Source organism: Aphis gossypii, chromosome 2 (assembly GCF_020184175.1).
Source record: "Aphis gossypii isolate Hap1 chromosome 2, ASM2018417v2, whole genome shotgun sequence".
NCBI lineage: Eukaryota > Metazoa > Arthropoda > Insecta > Hemiptera > Aphididae > Aphis > Aphis gossypii.
Window position 1 is genome coordinate 59,748,980 of NC_065531.1, and position 12,663 is coordinate 59,761,642.

The 12,663-nt window shown below is 25.2% G+C and overlaps 1 protein-coding gene across 2 annotated transcripts in view; it reads right to left on the reverse strand.

Annotated features, from left to right (window-relative positions):
- LOC114122743 (prolyl endopeptidase FAP) overlaps window positions 1–12,663 on the reverse strand; it is a 218,834-nt gene that overhangs the window by 152,372 nt on the left and 53,799 nt on the right. Inside the window, exon 1 of one of the 2 annotated variants that reach the window (XM_027985497.2) lies at window positions 10,834–11,175. The exons of the other annotated variant lie outside the window; for it this stretch is intronic. The gene's annotated coding sequence lies outside the window, so the exon portion shown is untranslated. Of the gene's footprint in view, window positions 1–10,833; window positions 11,176–12,663 lie in introns of those variants that run through there. 2 annotated transcript variants of the gene reach the window in all.

A 12,663-nucleotide genomic window follows, 5' to 3' on the forward strand; every position in this document is an offset into this window, starting at 1 on the left:
CATATTTTCAAATTTTTACGCAGAGATTACATTTTGTCAGTGATTAGTTTTTTTTAGCTATTAGGTTGCTTATTCAGAATAGAGTGTTAGTGAGAAATTTCAGAGTTATAACAAACTAACTTTTCATAGAAATTATTCAAAATAATTACTATAGTTAAAATGTATTATGTATAAGTCATCTTGTAGTCGCTTTCGTGCTAGTAACTTTTTCATTTGTTATCAACCGTCCATTTCCTATATTTGAACAACACTTATTTTAAACAACGGAGCTAACGCTGGATATAATATATCCTTTGTCATTATGCATTCTACTGTTAAGTTTTTAAAATATGTGATTATTTAAAAGAAAGTAATGATACAATCAAATGTGAAGTTTAAAATCTTTATTTTCATTTGTTTAAAATACCTTACAAAACTTCATGAATATGATTCAAAACTCTTATGAAATAAGTCAAATTATTTGTTTCTAAAATCTGCAGGTTAAGTTATCATTCTGAATTATGCAAATGACAAAGTAGATTTTTTTATGATTAACATTATTGAATAACAAATTAAGATAATTTAAGATGAATAATCATAATAATAATATGATTTCCACATTATACCGTTCACTTATAAATAATACAATATTGCAACTTTACACGCGATTAGTTATAAGAAAAATAATCTTAAAATAAACATGGATAATTTAGATTAAGTACGAGATTTAAAACTATTAAAACTTGATAAAAAATTTAATATAGGTATACGAATATTTAATAGATACATTTTTAATAGTTGATAGAACACACAAATTGATGTATATTATTATGAAATTTACCATGGCTACAATCAATAATTAAGGATAATGATTATATAGGTACTAAGCTTGTTCAAAAGCTTAAAGTGTCTAGACGTCGTTGACCTATTGATTTAATTTAATATAAAATTTTAATACACATATGTATAAAACAATCCATTACATGATCATTGACCTTAGTTAATTGCAAAAACGTGTTAGATATATAACATGTAAATCATAATTTTTCAGAGTCAAGTATAATTAGTTACATATAAATTGCGATTATAATAATCTCCAGATAAATACTGCCCTGCAATGTTTTAAAATCATATCAAAAACGATACATTTATTTTTAGTATAAAATTTATCCAACGTAATCACTAGTACCTATCTATAAATCTAAAAATTATTTTCAGCGAAATAAACGATCGGCGATTGCCACACATCTTTCAGTTGTCACGTAGTATTGAACTATTAACGTGTATCTAACATAAAAATAAGATATGTAAAAAAATATCATTCATCATTGTAATACTATATTTTCTATAAAAATGTATAATTTAAAGTAAAAGAATATTTTTTTTTTTTTTTTTTGAGGGAGTTTAAGCTCCAAATTCCCCTAAGATGTGCCACTGATAAACATAGTACACATGGCATATATTTTTATAGAAAAACTATCAGAAACCAAAACATTACAAACACGATACATCTTGGCTTTCTCAAAACCACTCAAACAAAATCATCACGAACATATTGTAAACAAGAAGTGGCTTCAAACGGATATTGACGACTTGTCGCGACAACCTGTACCTTTAACAATAAATTTTAAGACGTACTCTACCATTGCAACATGTTTTCGATTTTTTTAATGTTATTAAAAAGCAAAAAGAATTTGTTTATTCTTGAATTTTTTAACAAGATTTCACATGATTGTATGCACATTTTCAAACTAAAAAAAAAAAAAAAAAAAAAAAAACACGCACTAGACATTTTGTCAAACATGTTTTTACAGCATATTATTGGTATTGTAGTTATAACTTATTATTCGCCTGTGTACAATTGATCGCATATTATATAGATTAATTTACCAAGCAACGTCCTAATTTTTCTACAGTAATATTTTATCTCAATTATTCTTTGGATTTTTAAATAATACATCTTATGGTCAATATTTTTCAAATCCTTAGATTATTTTATTCTATTAATGAAATGGGTTATTAGAAACTTCAGGAAATAACCACAGTATACTTTTTCGATGCCAAACATCAATTTCATAATCTCTGATAACAGCACGACAATAATAATATCATTGTTTGCTCCCGCGTATCTGGAGTAGTCACATGTAATGGTGACGTAACAGTGTTGTTAGGCACGCTTAGTTGTTCACACGATCGAAGATATTATATCTTTAATCAATAATCGTGGTTATCCAGCAGCCGTCGTGCGATTCCCAGAGACCACTTGATAACGCCATGAGCCGTCGGCGAAGTTTTCGATCACATGAAATCCGCACGTAAATCTCGGTTTACCGGCTTTATATTTTATCGATCGACATTCGCTTGTACTGTCCTTTGTGAAAGTTAACAGCTTTGGACGGCACACGCTATCGGGACTAGCTAAAATACTTAACGCGATCACACGATATTGTATGCACATTTTAAATATTATATACTGTACATAAATACGTTTGTATATTGATATGAATAATAAATAACCGCCAGAAATATGTGGCTTTTTTTTAATAATAAAATTATTCGAACATAAATTATTATTCTGAATCATTAGGTTTACAATACATGTATTAATACAAAATGTTTTAGTGTATTATTGATTCAATCTGCACTTTAAGGATAAAGTAAGATGGATTATATCTTAATTTTAAGTTATGTTTCTTCGGAAAAGTAAGGATTTTAATAGAAAAATTTAATAAAACCTAAATTATAAAATAAACTTATTTGATATAGGTTTAACGCTTACTAACAAATGCAAAATACAACTAATTTACAAAACATGTATTATTATTATTAAATTTGAATATTTAGTGAATTTTTTTATAACATATTTTAACTTTTCTTGTGAAATTCAAGTATAAAAGACATTAAATTAAATTATTTGTAAATTTGTAATACATACTATGCCTCCTAGTTAAGTTCTAATTTTAAACATAAATTATCTATTATCTTTTGTTTAATATGCTTTTATGAATACCTAATCCAGAGATTCTCATTTTTTTTTAAATACTGTACCCTTTTTTAGCAATTAACTTTTTTGGATAGATACTCTTCTTAGTTACTAAACTTAAATATGTATAAAACATTTTAAAAACATACATACATTTTTATTTCATTTCAAGGTAGTTGGACAGACTCCTTCCACTGTACGTACTCCCATGGGGTACGTATACTTTAAGAACCACTGACCTAATCACTTAAGTATGACAAAAATACTTATGTTTTACAAAGTTTAATGTTATTAAAAAGTATTTGTTTATTTAAAATATTAGACGTATATTAAATAACTCTATAAAGCTCAATAAAGATATGTGTAAAAGTACAATCAAATTGTGAATTCAAATAATGTGTTTTCTTGATTTTGTTTATCGTTAAATTTAGGATAAAAAATACGGTAAATTTTACAAAACATTATTCATTTTATATAATATATTGTTTTTACTTATATATTCTTAAACATTTTGTATACAATTAAATACGTAAATTCTGACTATATTTAATTCAAAACGGAAACAATAATTCACAATTTGTTAGACAATAATAACTGTAAAGTAAATTTTAACAAAACAATGTAAAAAATATAAATAATTATAGAAGTGATATATTAATCCAAAAAATATTTATTATTTTTTTTTTTTTTGTTATTTCTTAATAATTGACCTAAGTCCGAAAAATATATTCTTTTTTTATTATCAGATTTAATGAACAAGAGGCCAAAATGAACGATCGTTTGGAAGTCACTTGATGTCTGGAATCCGAAAATTGCTTCACTAAGCTTGAGGATTCTGTGAAAGTTAACAAAGTGATTATAAGGGTACAGATTTGGGTTAACAATCCACTCCCTAATTCTGTTTCCAAACTTACTTAGTCAAATAAAACAAGATTAACAGTAAACATGATTTTTAAAAACAGATAATAACATTTGTAACAAAATACATTGAATAAATATAACAATAAACAAACTTATCGAACCTTTAAATATCGATTATATTACCCTCTGTAATGTTAATACTGAATAACAATATATTATGTAGTAAAAATTCTGATTATTGTACACATTCAGAAGATTAAATATCATCTGTTTTTAACATTATAAGTGAGAATATATCAAAAAATACACTTAATTTACATGAAAATAATCAAATTATATCGAAACTAGTATGAGTATAATAAGTTAACATTATTATACCGTTTTAAGTAGTATTGTTTGACTTTTCTTAAACTATTATTCAATCCAACAAAAAATAGTTTTGTTTCAGAATAATGGTATGATTATGGCAAAAGAAAACCATTTTTACAGTAATTAATTTTTTTTTATTGCATATTATAGAGTTTTCTTTAAATCGTTTACTTAAGTTCAACAACACAGTTATACTTAACTAACTCAACTCTAAATATTTTATTCACTATACGTTTACACAATTATTGTTTAATCATGAACCAGGATAATATATTATTAGATAATACAAAGACTCATTATTTTTTTTTTTAACAATAAAAAATCTACTATTTAATTTATTTCTATGATTTTGTGTACAGTATTTTTCTTAAATTTAATATAATATTACATTTAAATTTACAAACATAATAAAAAATCATTTATTTCCATTGACTATATTCTTCTGTATACTAATGGATTTTATATAATATGGCCGTTGGTTCAATGAAGTTATTATTCGTTCGATTGGTACAATCGGACAAAGGTGATTACCAGTCCAACAATACTATGGATAAAACTATATAAAGTATATTTTTATTAAAAAATAAATTACTACAAGGGTCATATTCACTGTTTTCTCTACTCCTTATTTTAAGAGGACTTCTATGAAAATTCAAACAATGCTTGAATGTCATCAATAATAAGCTAAAAACATATTTGCGCCATTATTTCTAATTTCGTTTCCTTCCGTTGCCATCGTCGTCGCTGTTGTCCAATAATTTAAATCAGATTACGATCGTCCTATACCTCTATATCATTTCTCAAAACGTACCATTCTAAGTATCACATTACCACCCACACATATTACATAGAAAGGACGAACCGAAAACTACATGGTAAGAAACACGATTTACACACGTCCCGAGGGAAGTTAACCGAGTTCTGAGCAATGGGCGTTGTTGACGTGTTGAACTATACTATCAGTACAATATATAATAAAATAATATCTCTGAAAGCATTACAAAATCGATACGAACCCCCATACAGTAAGGACTAACAAAATAGATAATTAATTAGATTTTTCTCAAAAATGTCTAGTGTAATTTACATACTTAACATTAATTTATCATCCTATTTATTAATAAATCAATCTATTTTCGAATGAATAATATCCTTAAAATTATATTAAGATTGAGTTAATATAAATACTAAATTAGTTATAATATCATACTAAAAATACGTGAACAATACTAAAAATTTGCAAAATGTTTTAATATTAAATCTAACCAGAGGTATATTTTATTAAACATCTAAAATCAAATCTTTATTATCATTTACTTAAATATGACTATAAAATTAAGATATATGATAAGTACTCAACAAATTGTTTAAAATTATTTTACATAAACAACAACATTTTGCTATTATAATTTAATTATAATAGTAAGTACCCTCATAATTATAAATACGAATATTCATAAATTAATATTTTTACTTTAAAAAAAATAATCCTTACTCCTTGTTTAATATAATATATAATATTATAAAATATTATTTAACAAATCACCACTTAGAATTTTTTATAATCTGCTTGAAAATAAAATCTAGATATTTAACAAATTTTACCATTGTTATTTTGAGGAAAATATATTACATAACTTGCATTTCAGTTTTAAAGTGTAATCGTTAATGATGTAATATAATATCAGACAAATATATAATATACATTTTATGACAAAAAATTTAATAATTAATTTTTTTTTTTTTAGATCTGAGAAAATTATGAAATGACAAAACGTGACGGTCCAAGTAGATAATATCGACTACACTTGTACGTAGTGAATAAACAGCTGGCATATTATTATTATTATTGAAGTTGTTTAAGGCTTCAAAAGTCAATTGGTATTGTGTGGTGAGAAGAGGTTAAGAAAATAAAGAAAAAGCTATTCACTGAAGGACTCGTACGTGATTTGAAATAAAAAATAAAGTAACAAAAATATATTTTTTCAAATAATAATCCGAAAAACCCGTTGACGTTTAAAATTTATGTCTAGTTGAACAAACTACGAGGAACGTTCTATAATAATATAATACATACACCGTCTACTTTTCAGATATACACATTGTGTGCAAGTTTTTTTCATTCATTTTCGGCAGCTCATTTCTGTGTTGTCTGATATATCCCCATAGCGCACATAGGCGATTTTGAATATAATTTATGTTTATGACTTCCCAAGATCTTGGCCACCGTTCAATTTCGATACATAAATGATTTTTTTATTGCACAATGTTCAATAGGGGACGAATAAGAGAATAGTGTAATGGTAGTGGTAGTGGTGGTTATCGTCGAAAAAGACGTTAAAGATAAAAACATTAATTTCTAAGTTTGAAATAGTGTGAGGGATTGGATGGGTAGAGAAGAACTGTGGGAAGCTTAAGGATATAATACAACTCAGAGACCACAGTAAGGAGCGACTTCTTGCAAGAAAAAAAAATTGAACAATGTGGCCCGTGTAGCAATATATAGTAGAATATTATTGTGAAGCGCAAAGTTTTATAAAAGTTGTTTACTAAATTTAACCAGATATTACCACAAGAATGAAATTTTTTTGAAAAAAAAAGTTTTTCTTTATCCTAGAACTATCGTAGTTCAAATCTAAGTATTTTTTATTTCTAGTCAAAATTATTATTTTTTGATTATTATTGAATACAACTAATCAATTTTATTAACATTTCAAATTAAATACAATAATTTTATAACTAATTTAAAACGGCTTACTTAATTAATAAAATGTATTTGATTCATAAATTAGGTATTTATGAACTAATATTCAATAAAATAAACAAAACTATTGAAAAATTCTTTGAACCATATATATAATACTATTATTTTTTGAATTGTGGCAATGGAAAATCTATTTTACAAATAAATAAGTAAATCAATAGGTTTATTCTTGAAAAATCTCACAGAAAACAGACTTTCTTACTTTCCAAGTTAAAAAATAAAATAATATAATAAACATAACAATATTATACAACAATATAATATATAGTATCAAAAGTGAGTATATTTAATTATAATACAATCATATAATATATATATATATGTATATGATAAACGAGTGTGTTAAAACCAATCATTAAAGAATAAATTTCCCTCTATTTAATTGTTAGTAATGTTTATTTAATGGTTTAAACACAAAACAACATTTTTTTGTAAATAAGTCGTATAATTCAATTATATTATTTTGAATTTTCACAATATCACAATTCTGTTCTAAAATATTTGAAACATTTTTAAATCAATTAATAATACATTTCATATTTTTAAAGTATCTAAAGAATGTATCACTTATAGAGATTAAAAATTAATTAACAGTTGTAATAATTATTTTGGATATTCAACATTTTCCAAACTTAGACACATGATTTTTATTGTATAATATGAATAATAATTAATAATAAATTATAGAATTATTTTTTTTTTGGATTTAGCATACAAATAAAATGTTAAAGAAATCATTTAATTGTTTAATACCATAACGCAGAGAACATTTTCAAAGGCAAAGACGAATACAGATGTCAGATCATAAATTATAAATACATCTCAAATGTGTAGTCATAATTTACAATGAACATGGGAATAGTAATAAGAAAAAGAATATAATATGTGCTGTTGTAAAACGTTATAGATATGACATTTATTGAAAAGGAAAACGAAATATAAAGGTACAATGAAGGCTATATTTATTTATACCTTAAGAAAACAAAAAAGTATGGAAAATGATTGTAACGTATTTCAGTTACCACAATAAAAACAAGGTTGAAGTATTACATTTTAAAATTTAAAATCAAAAATATCTGAAGTTAGGTTATGCAATGCGGCGATAATGAAATATGTAAAAATTAATATTATAAATATTTAAAATTAAAAATTAAATACCTTACACAATTCTTGGAAACTCAACAATCACATATTTCAAGGTTTTTTAATTTTTTAAAAACTGATATTTATATTATTAATAAATCAACATTATTATTTTTCATGAAAAATCATTTGATTTTAATATCAATTGCATTATTATTTTTTGTTAAAAAGACAAAGACAATAATTATAACCTAAAAACCTAATGTTTACAATAATTTAACGTAACTAAGAAAGAATCACAATATTACAAAATTAAAATGAAATAAATATAAATAATTATATAAAGTATTTAGATTCATTAAGCTATAATAGTTGTAATTTAAATATGCAAAATTTATGATAAAATTATGAATGTTCTCTTCTTGCATTATTGTAAAAAAAAAATTACACACTTATAAAAAATATATACACTAAACCTATTTATATAAAATTATAGTCATTCGTTAGGATTATCTATTTAATAAACAAATGGCTAATGTTATTTAATTTAGTTTTTTTAAAAAAAAACTAAAAACTGTAAAAAAGAATTCAATTCAGAAACGTTAAAATACGTTACACGAAGTTATTAAGTCATATAATTTTAATTTGAAAAATCTTTTTTAATCGCTATCATTTTTAGATCATTTTCACAGTATTAAATGGCATTCAGTTTTAGTTTCTTATTTCAAAGTAAAAAATATTTTTGAAAACCTTTTTGAATAAAAACTGTAATAGCGTAGTTTACTAATTATAAGTATTTTAAGTTAAGTTGAGAAGAGTAGTAGACAAATGTTTTCTGATGTACCTATTCTATTACTACTTCACTCTACACAACTAAACTTAAAAATACCATTTAATTAATCAAATAATAAAATTTTATAATTCTTTTCAAATTCTTATTGTTAAATTTCAAAAAAAAAAAAAAAATTTCTACAGTTCATACTAGGTACCTACATATAATACCAAATAAACTTAAAAGAATAATTAATATGAATATACCTAATGTTATAATTTACTAGTTGGTTAGCATAAAGGAACCTAAAATTAAATGCAAATTAGTATTTTTATGACTCGCAATGAAACATTAAATAAATAGGTCAATAACAAGGATACCGTTTTAACCGACATACTTATTCTACATACTTAGAATAAAAGTCCTTAAATATTATGATTGTGTAAAGTAAAAATCGAAATGTATTTAATATACACATACAAGAGAAAATATATTACTTATCAATTTCTTATTTTTTAAAGCTAAATAAGAAAAATAACTTTAACTAGAATTAGTCTTTTAAGTTTCAATATTATCAAGATGTAATATGTATTATTTAACATATTAATATATAAAAAGTAACTTAAAAAAAAAAAACAAACTAAAATTCAACATATGTGTTACATATTATTACTTAAAGCAAAACAAATTCAAACTCAAATTAAAAAGAACTTGTAATTTAAAATTAAACATGGCAAAAAACAGAAATAATTCTCAATATTTGAAATTAAATTAAAAATAATTCGATTTCTGTTGTCTTACAAATTGAACGAGAGAAACTTTTTGGAAGCATTATTAAATTTGGCATCAATAATGGATAATCAAAAACTTTTTAAAGCATCGTTTAACTACTTTTAATTAATACGAACTATTTCGATAATCCAAGACATGACATTTATCATGTACCTAACCGAATATGTTCTAATCAAACACCATTCTCCAAATAGTATAATATTTATTTTCAAAATAAATTTTATAGTATTTTATAATGAATTAATTTTTTTAATAACAGTTTCAATTTGCGTGTCTAAATGTCCATTAATCTATTGTGTAGCGTTTAATACCAGACTTTTATCATGCCGTGACTTAATGTTATCTTTTCTGTCTTAGAAAAGGCGTTTCTACTTAGTGAACGCAATATAATATAAATAAAAGCTATATAATACAGATTTTTATAACATGTTATACATTAAATACCTAGTTTAAATATCTTGATAAACATGAACTATTTTAGAATAATAAACGTGTAGTTCTTATTTTTTATAACAAAAAAATAAAATTAAAATAATGCACAAATAACAATTATTTAGCTACACGTAACATTATTATAAACATATGTATAAAAATTTAAAATTACTTTATTAAACATTAAATTTAAAATATATTTTTTCTGTACACATACAAACAACATTTACATACTAATAAAATAATAATAATAGATATAGGTATATGATATTTTCATTTTTTTTTTTTTTTAATATTTAAATATATTTAAAATATCTATAATATGATAACCACACGTCTGAGTATCAAATAAAATAAAACTATATACAACATTTATACTGCATAACAATGTTTTGTATATCTTTTATTTTCAAATTTTAATTATAAAATTTATTTTTGAATAATATAATTTTACACTATTAGAAAATAAATAAAAAAGGAAAAATGTAAACACCATCACTATAACTCTTTATATAATCAATAAAATTTAAACAATGCAATATATATTGTAATATAATTCCTAAACCTTGCTGAAAATAAATTAAACCTGTAAAATTAAATCTCTCGTCACATCCAGTAATATAATAGGTAGTTAACAATATAACTCGATGCGAAAGTTTCACTTGAGTTTAACTATTATCTCAGAAAAATGTAATCACTACTAATTACCTAATCATCTTATGGGATACATCGAGTCCGTCATCGCGTATAATAATAACAATATGATATTATATTAAGAATATAAATGCGTATACCTACCTACGAAGAAACGGCAATTCAAACAAGACTATTATCAGTCTACATCAGTGCAGGTTTTGACCACGTTGAAAACAAAATAATAACATTATGATGGGTACACTATATTGTTATTCATACCAGACAATAAGGAAAACGTATGGGTTGTCGGAAAAAATACGTTCGATCTACCGACTCCGGGAGAGAGGCAGATGAGAAAATTTCGTCAGATTAAAATACACAAAATGAGCTAAAACTCGCGCACTATGACGAGACTCCGATGGTGACGTCACGACGACGAACGATGCGCACACGTCTGACTGTTGCGAAAAGTCCGTACGAACTGGCTGGCCGGCTCTCTCCGGCGGTCCCGAACACCGACGACAACGTGTAGGCGCCACACACAAATTCTCCAACTACCAGCGGCGGCGTGATCCGAGACGGTCTCAATCGTGGGAGTGAGAGGGTTGGGAAGTGTTGAGGTCTGATGAAGGGGTGTTCGGTGAATCGGGGGTGTGAGGAGCGAATAGGGGTTTGAAGAGGAGGACCCACCACCACACGACACGTTTTTAAAATTTATGACACTTTCGTCCATTGTGCGCCCGACCCGACCCCCGATCCGTGCAGCCGAATTTGCCCTCCCAACCGACTTTTAGGAGCTGTATTCACATGTCCACGTGCCAGGAGTGCCGCCTCCTGGTTTTTCGAATTCGGAGAGTGGATTTCGCATTTCTCCGGAACGAAATGACGTTTTTGTCTTTTTTTGTGTGTTGTAAATATTTATTTTCAAAAATCTGATGGTGTATCCCGAACGTAAACCAAAAAATATATATACCTAAATAAAAGCCACGGTATGATGACGTCGTATTTTATGGAGATAATAAACTCTTATCGCGAAGCTCGTAAATATAGGCCCCATGATCACTAATCTATGAAAAAAAAAAAAAATACTAGAAAACAATAATATTATTGTTTTATTATACCGACGACAGACGTGGAACACACGGAACCCACGACGGACAGACGATAAAATCTCCTTGGATTGACATAGTTTTCACGTTATTCAGACCCTTAAAGCTTCACAAACTCGCAAAACACTAAGCGTTCTAGAATTATTTTTATGATACTCGATTATTACAGAGCACATATATATGATTCAAACCAATATTAAACGAAAAAATTCAACACACGTTGTTACTTGATTGATAAAAACGTAATTAAAATACTATATATTTCTACCGACGATAAATTTCGAATTAATAACATTAAAAAAAAAAAAAAATCAAAATTTTTCTAAAGCGTTAATTAACATTGAAGTATTACAGAAGCACAGGTTATACAATAGGAGCAATTTTAGACATAAGGGATATTATTATTTTGATACCATAAAACCACCACACAACAAAAGACGACATCATGTTAATTATAAATTACACGCTACAATGCATGGAATAACTTCAAATTTACATTGAGTTATAGTTGTATTATGTATTATATAGATTTGGCTTTGGTAAACAAAATTAACACACTATGTTATATAGTACACTAATTAACTATTATTATTTACATTTTTTATAGTCTATTACTAGTATATAATTTACACCCAACACATGCGTACATTATACATATTTACATATTAACAGCACATATCTACAGTAAAATTATACGTATACAGGATTTTCATAAAACTGTTTTTGAAGACTAGAAAAAAAAAACTAAGTTAAATAAACACAATAATGTATGTTATTTAATTTGAAACTACATATTTTTTTATCAATATACATCAAAAATATTTTCATTATTTTATTTACAGTAATTTAAAGATTTTAACTACCTATGTAAAAAATCTTCTAA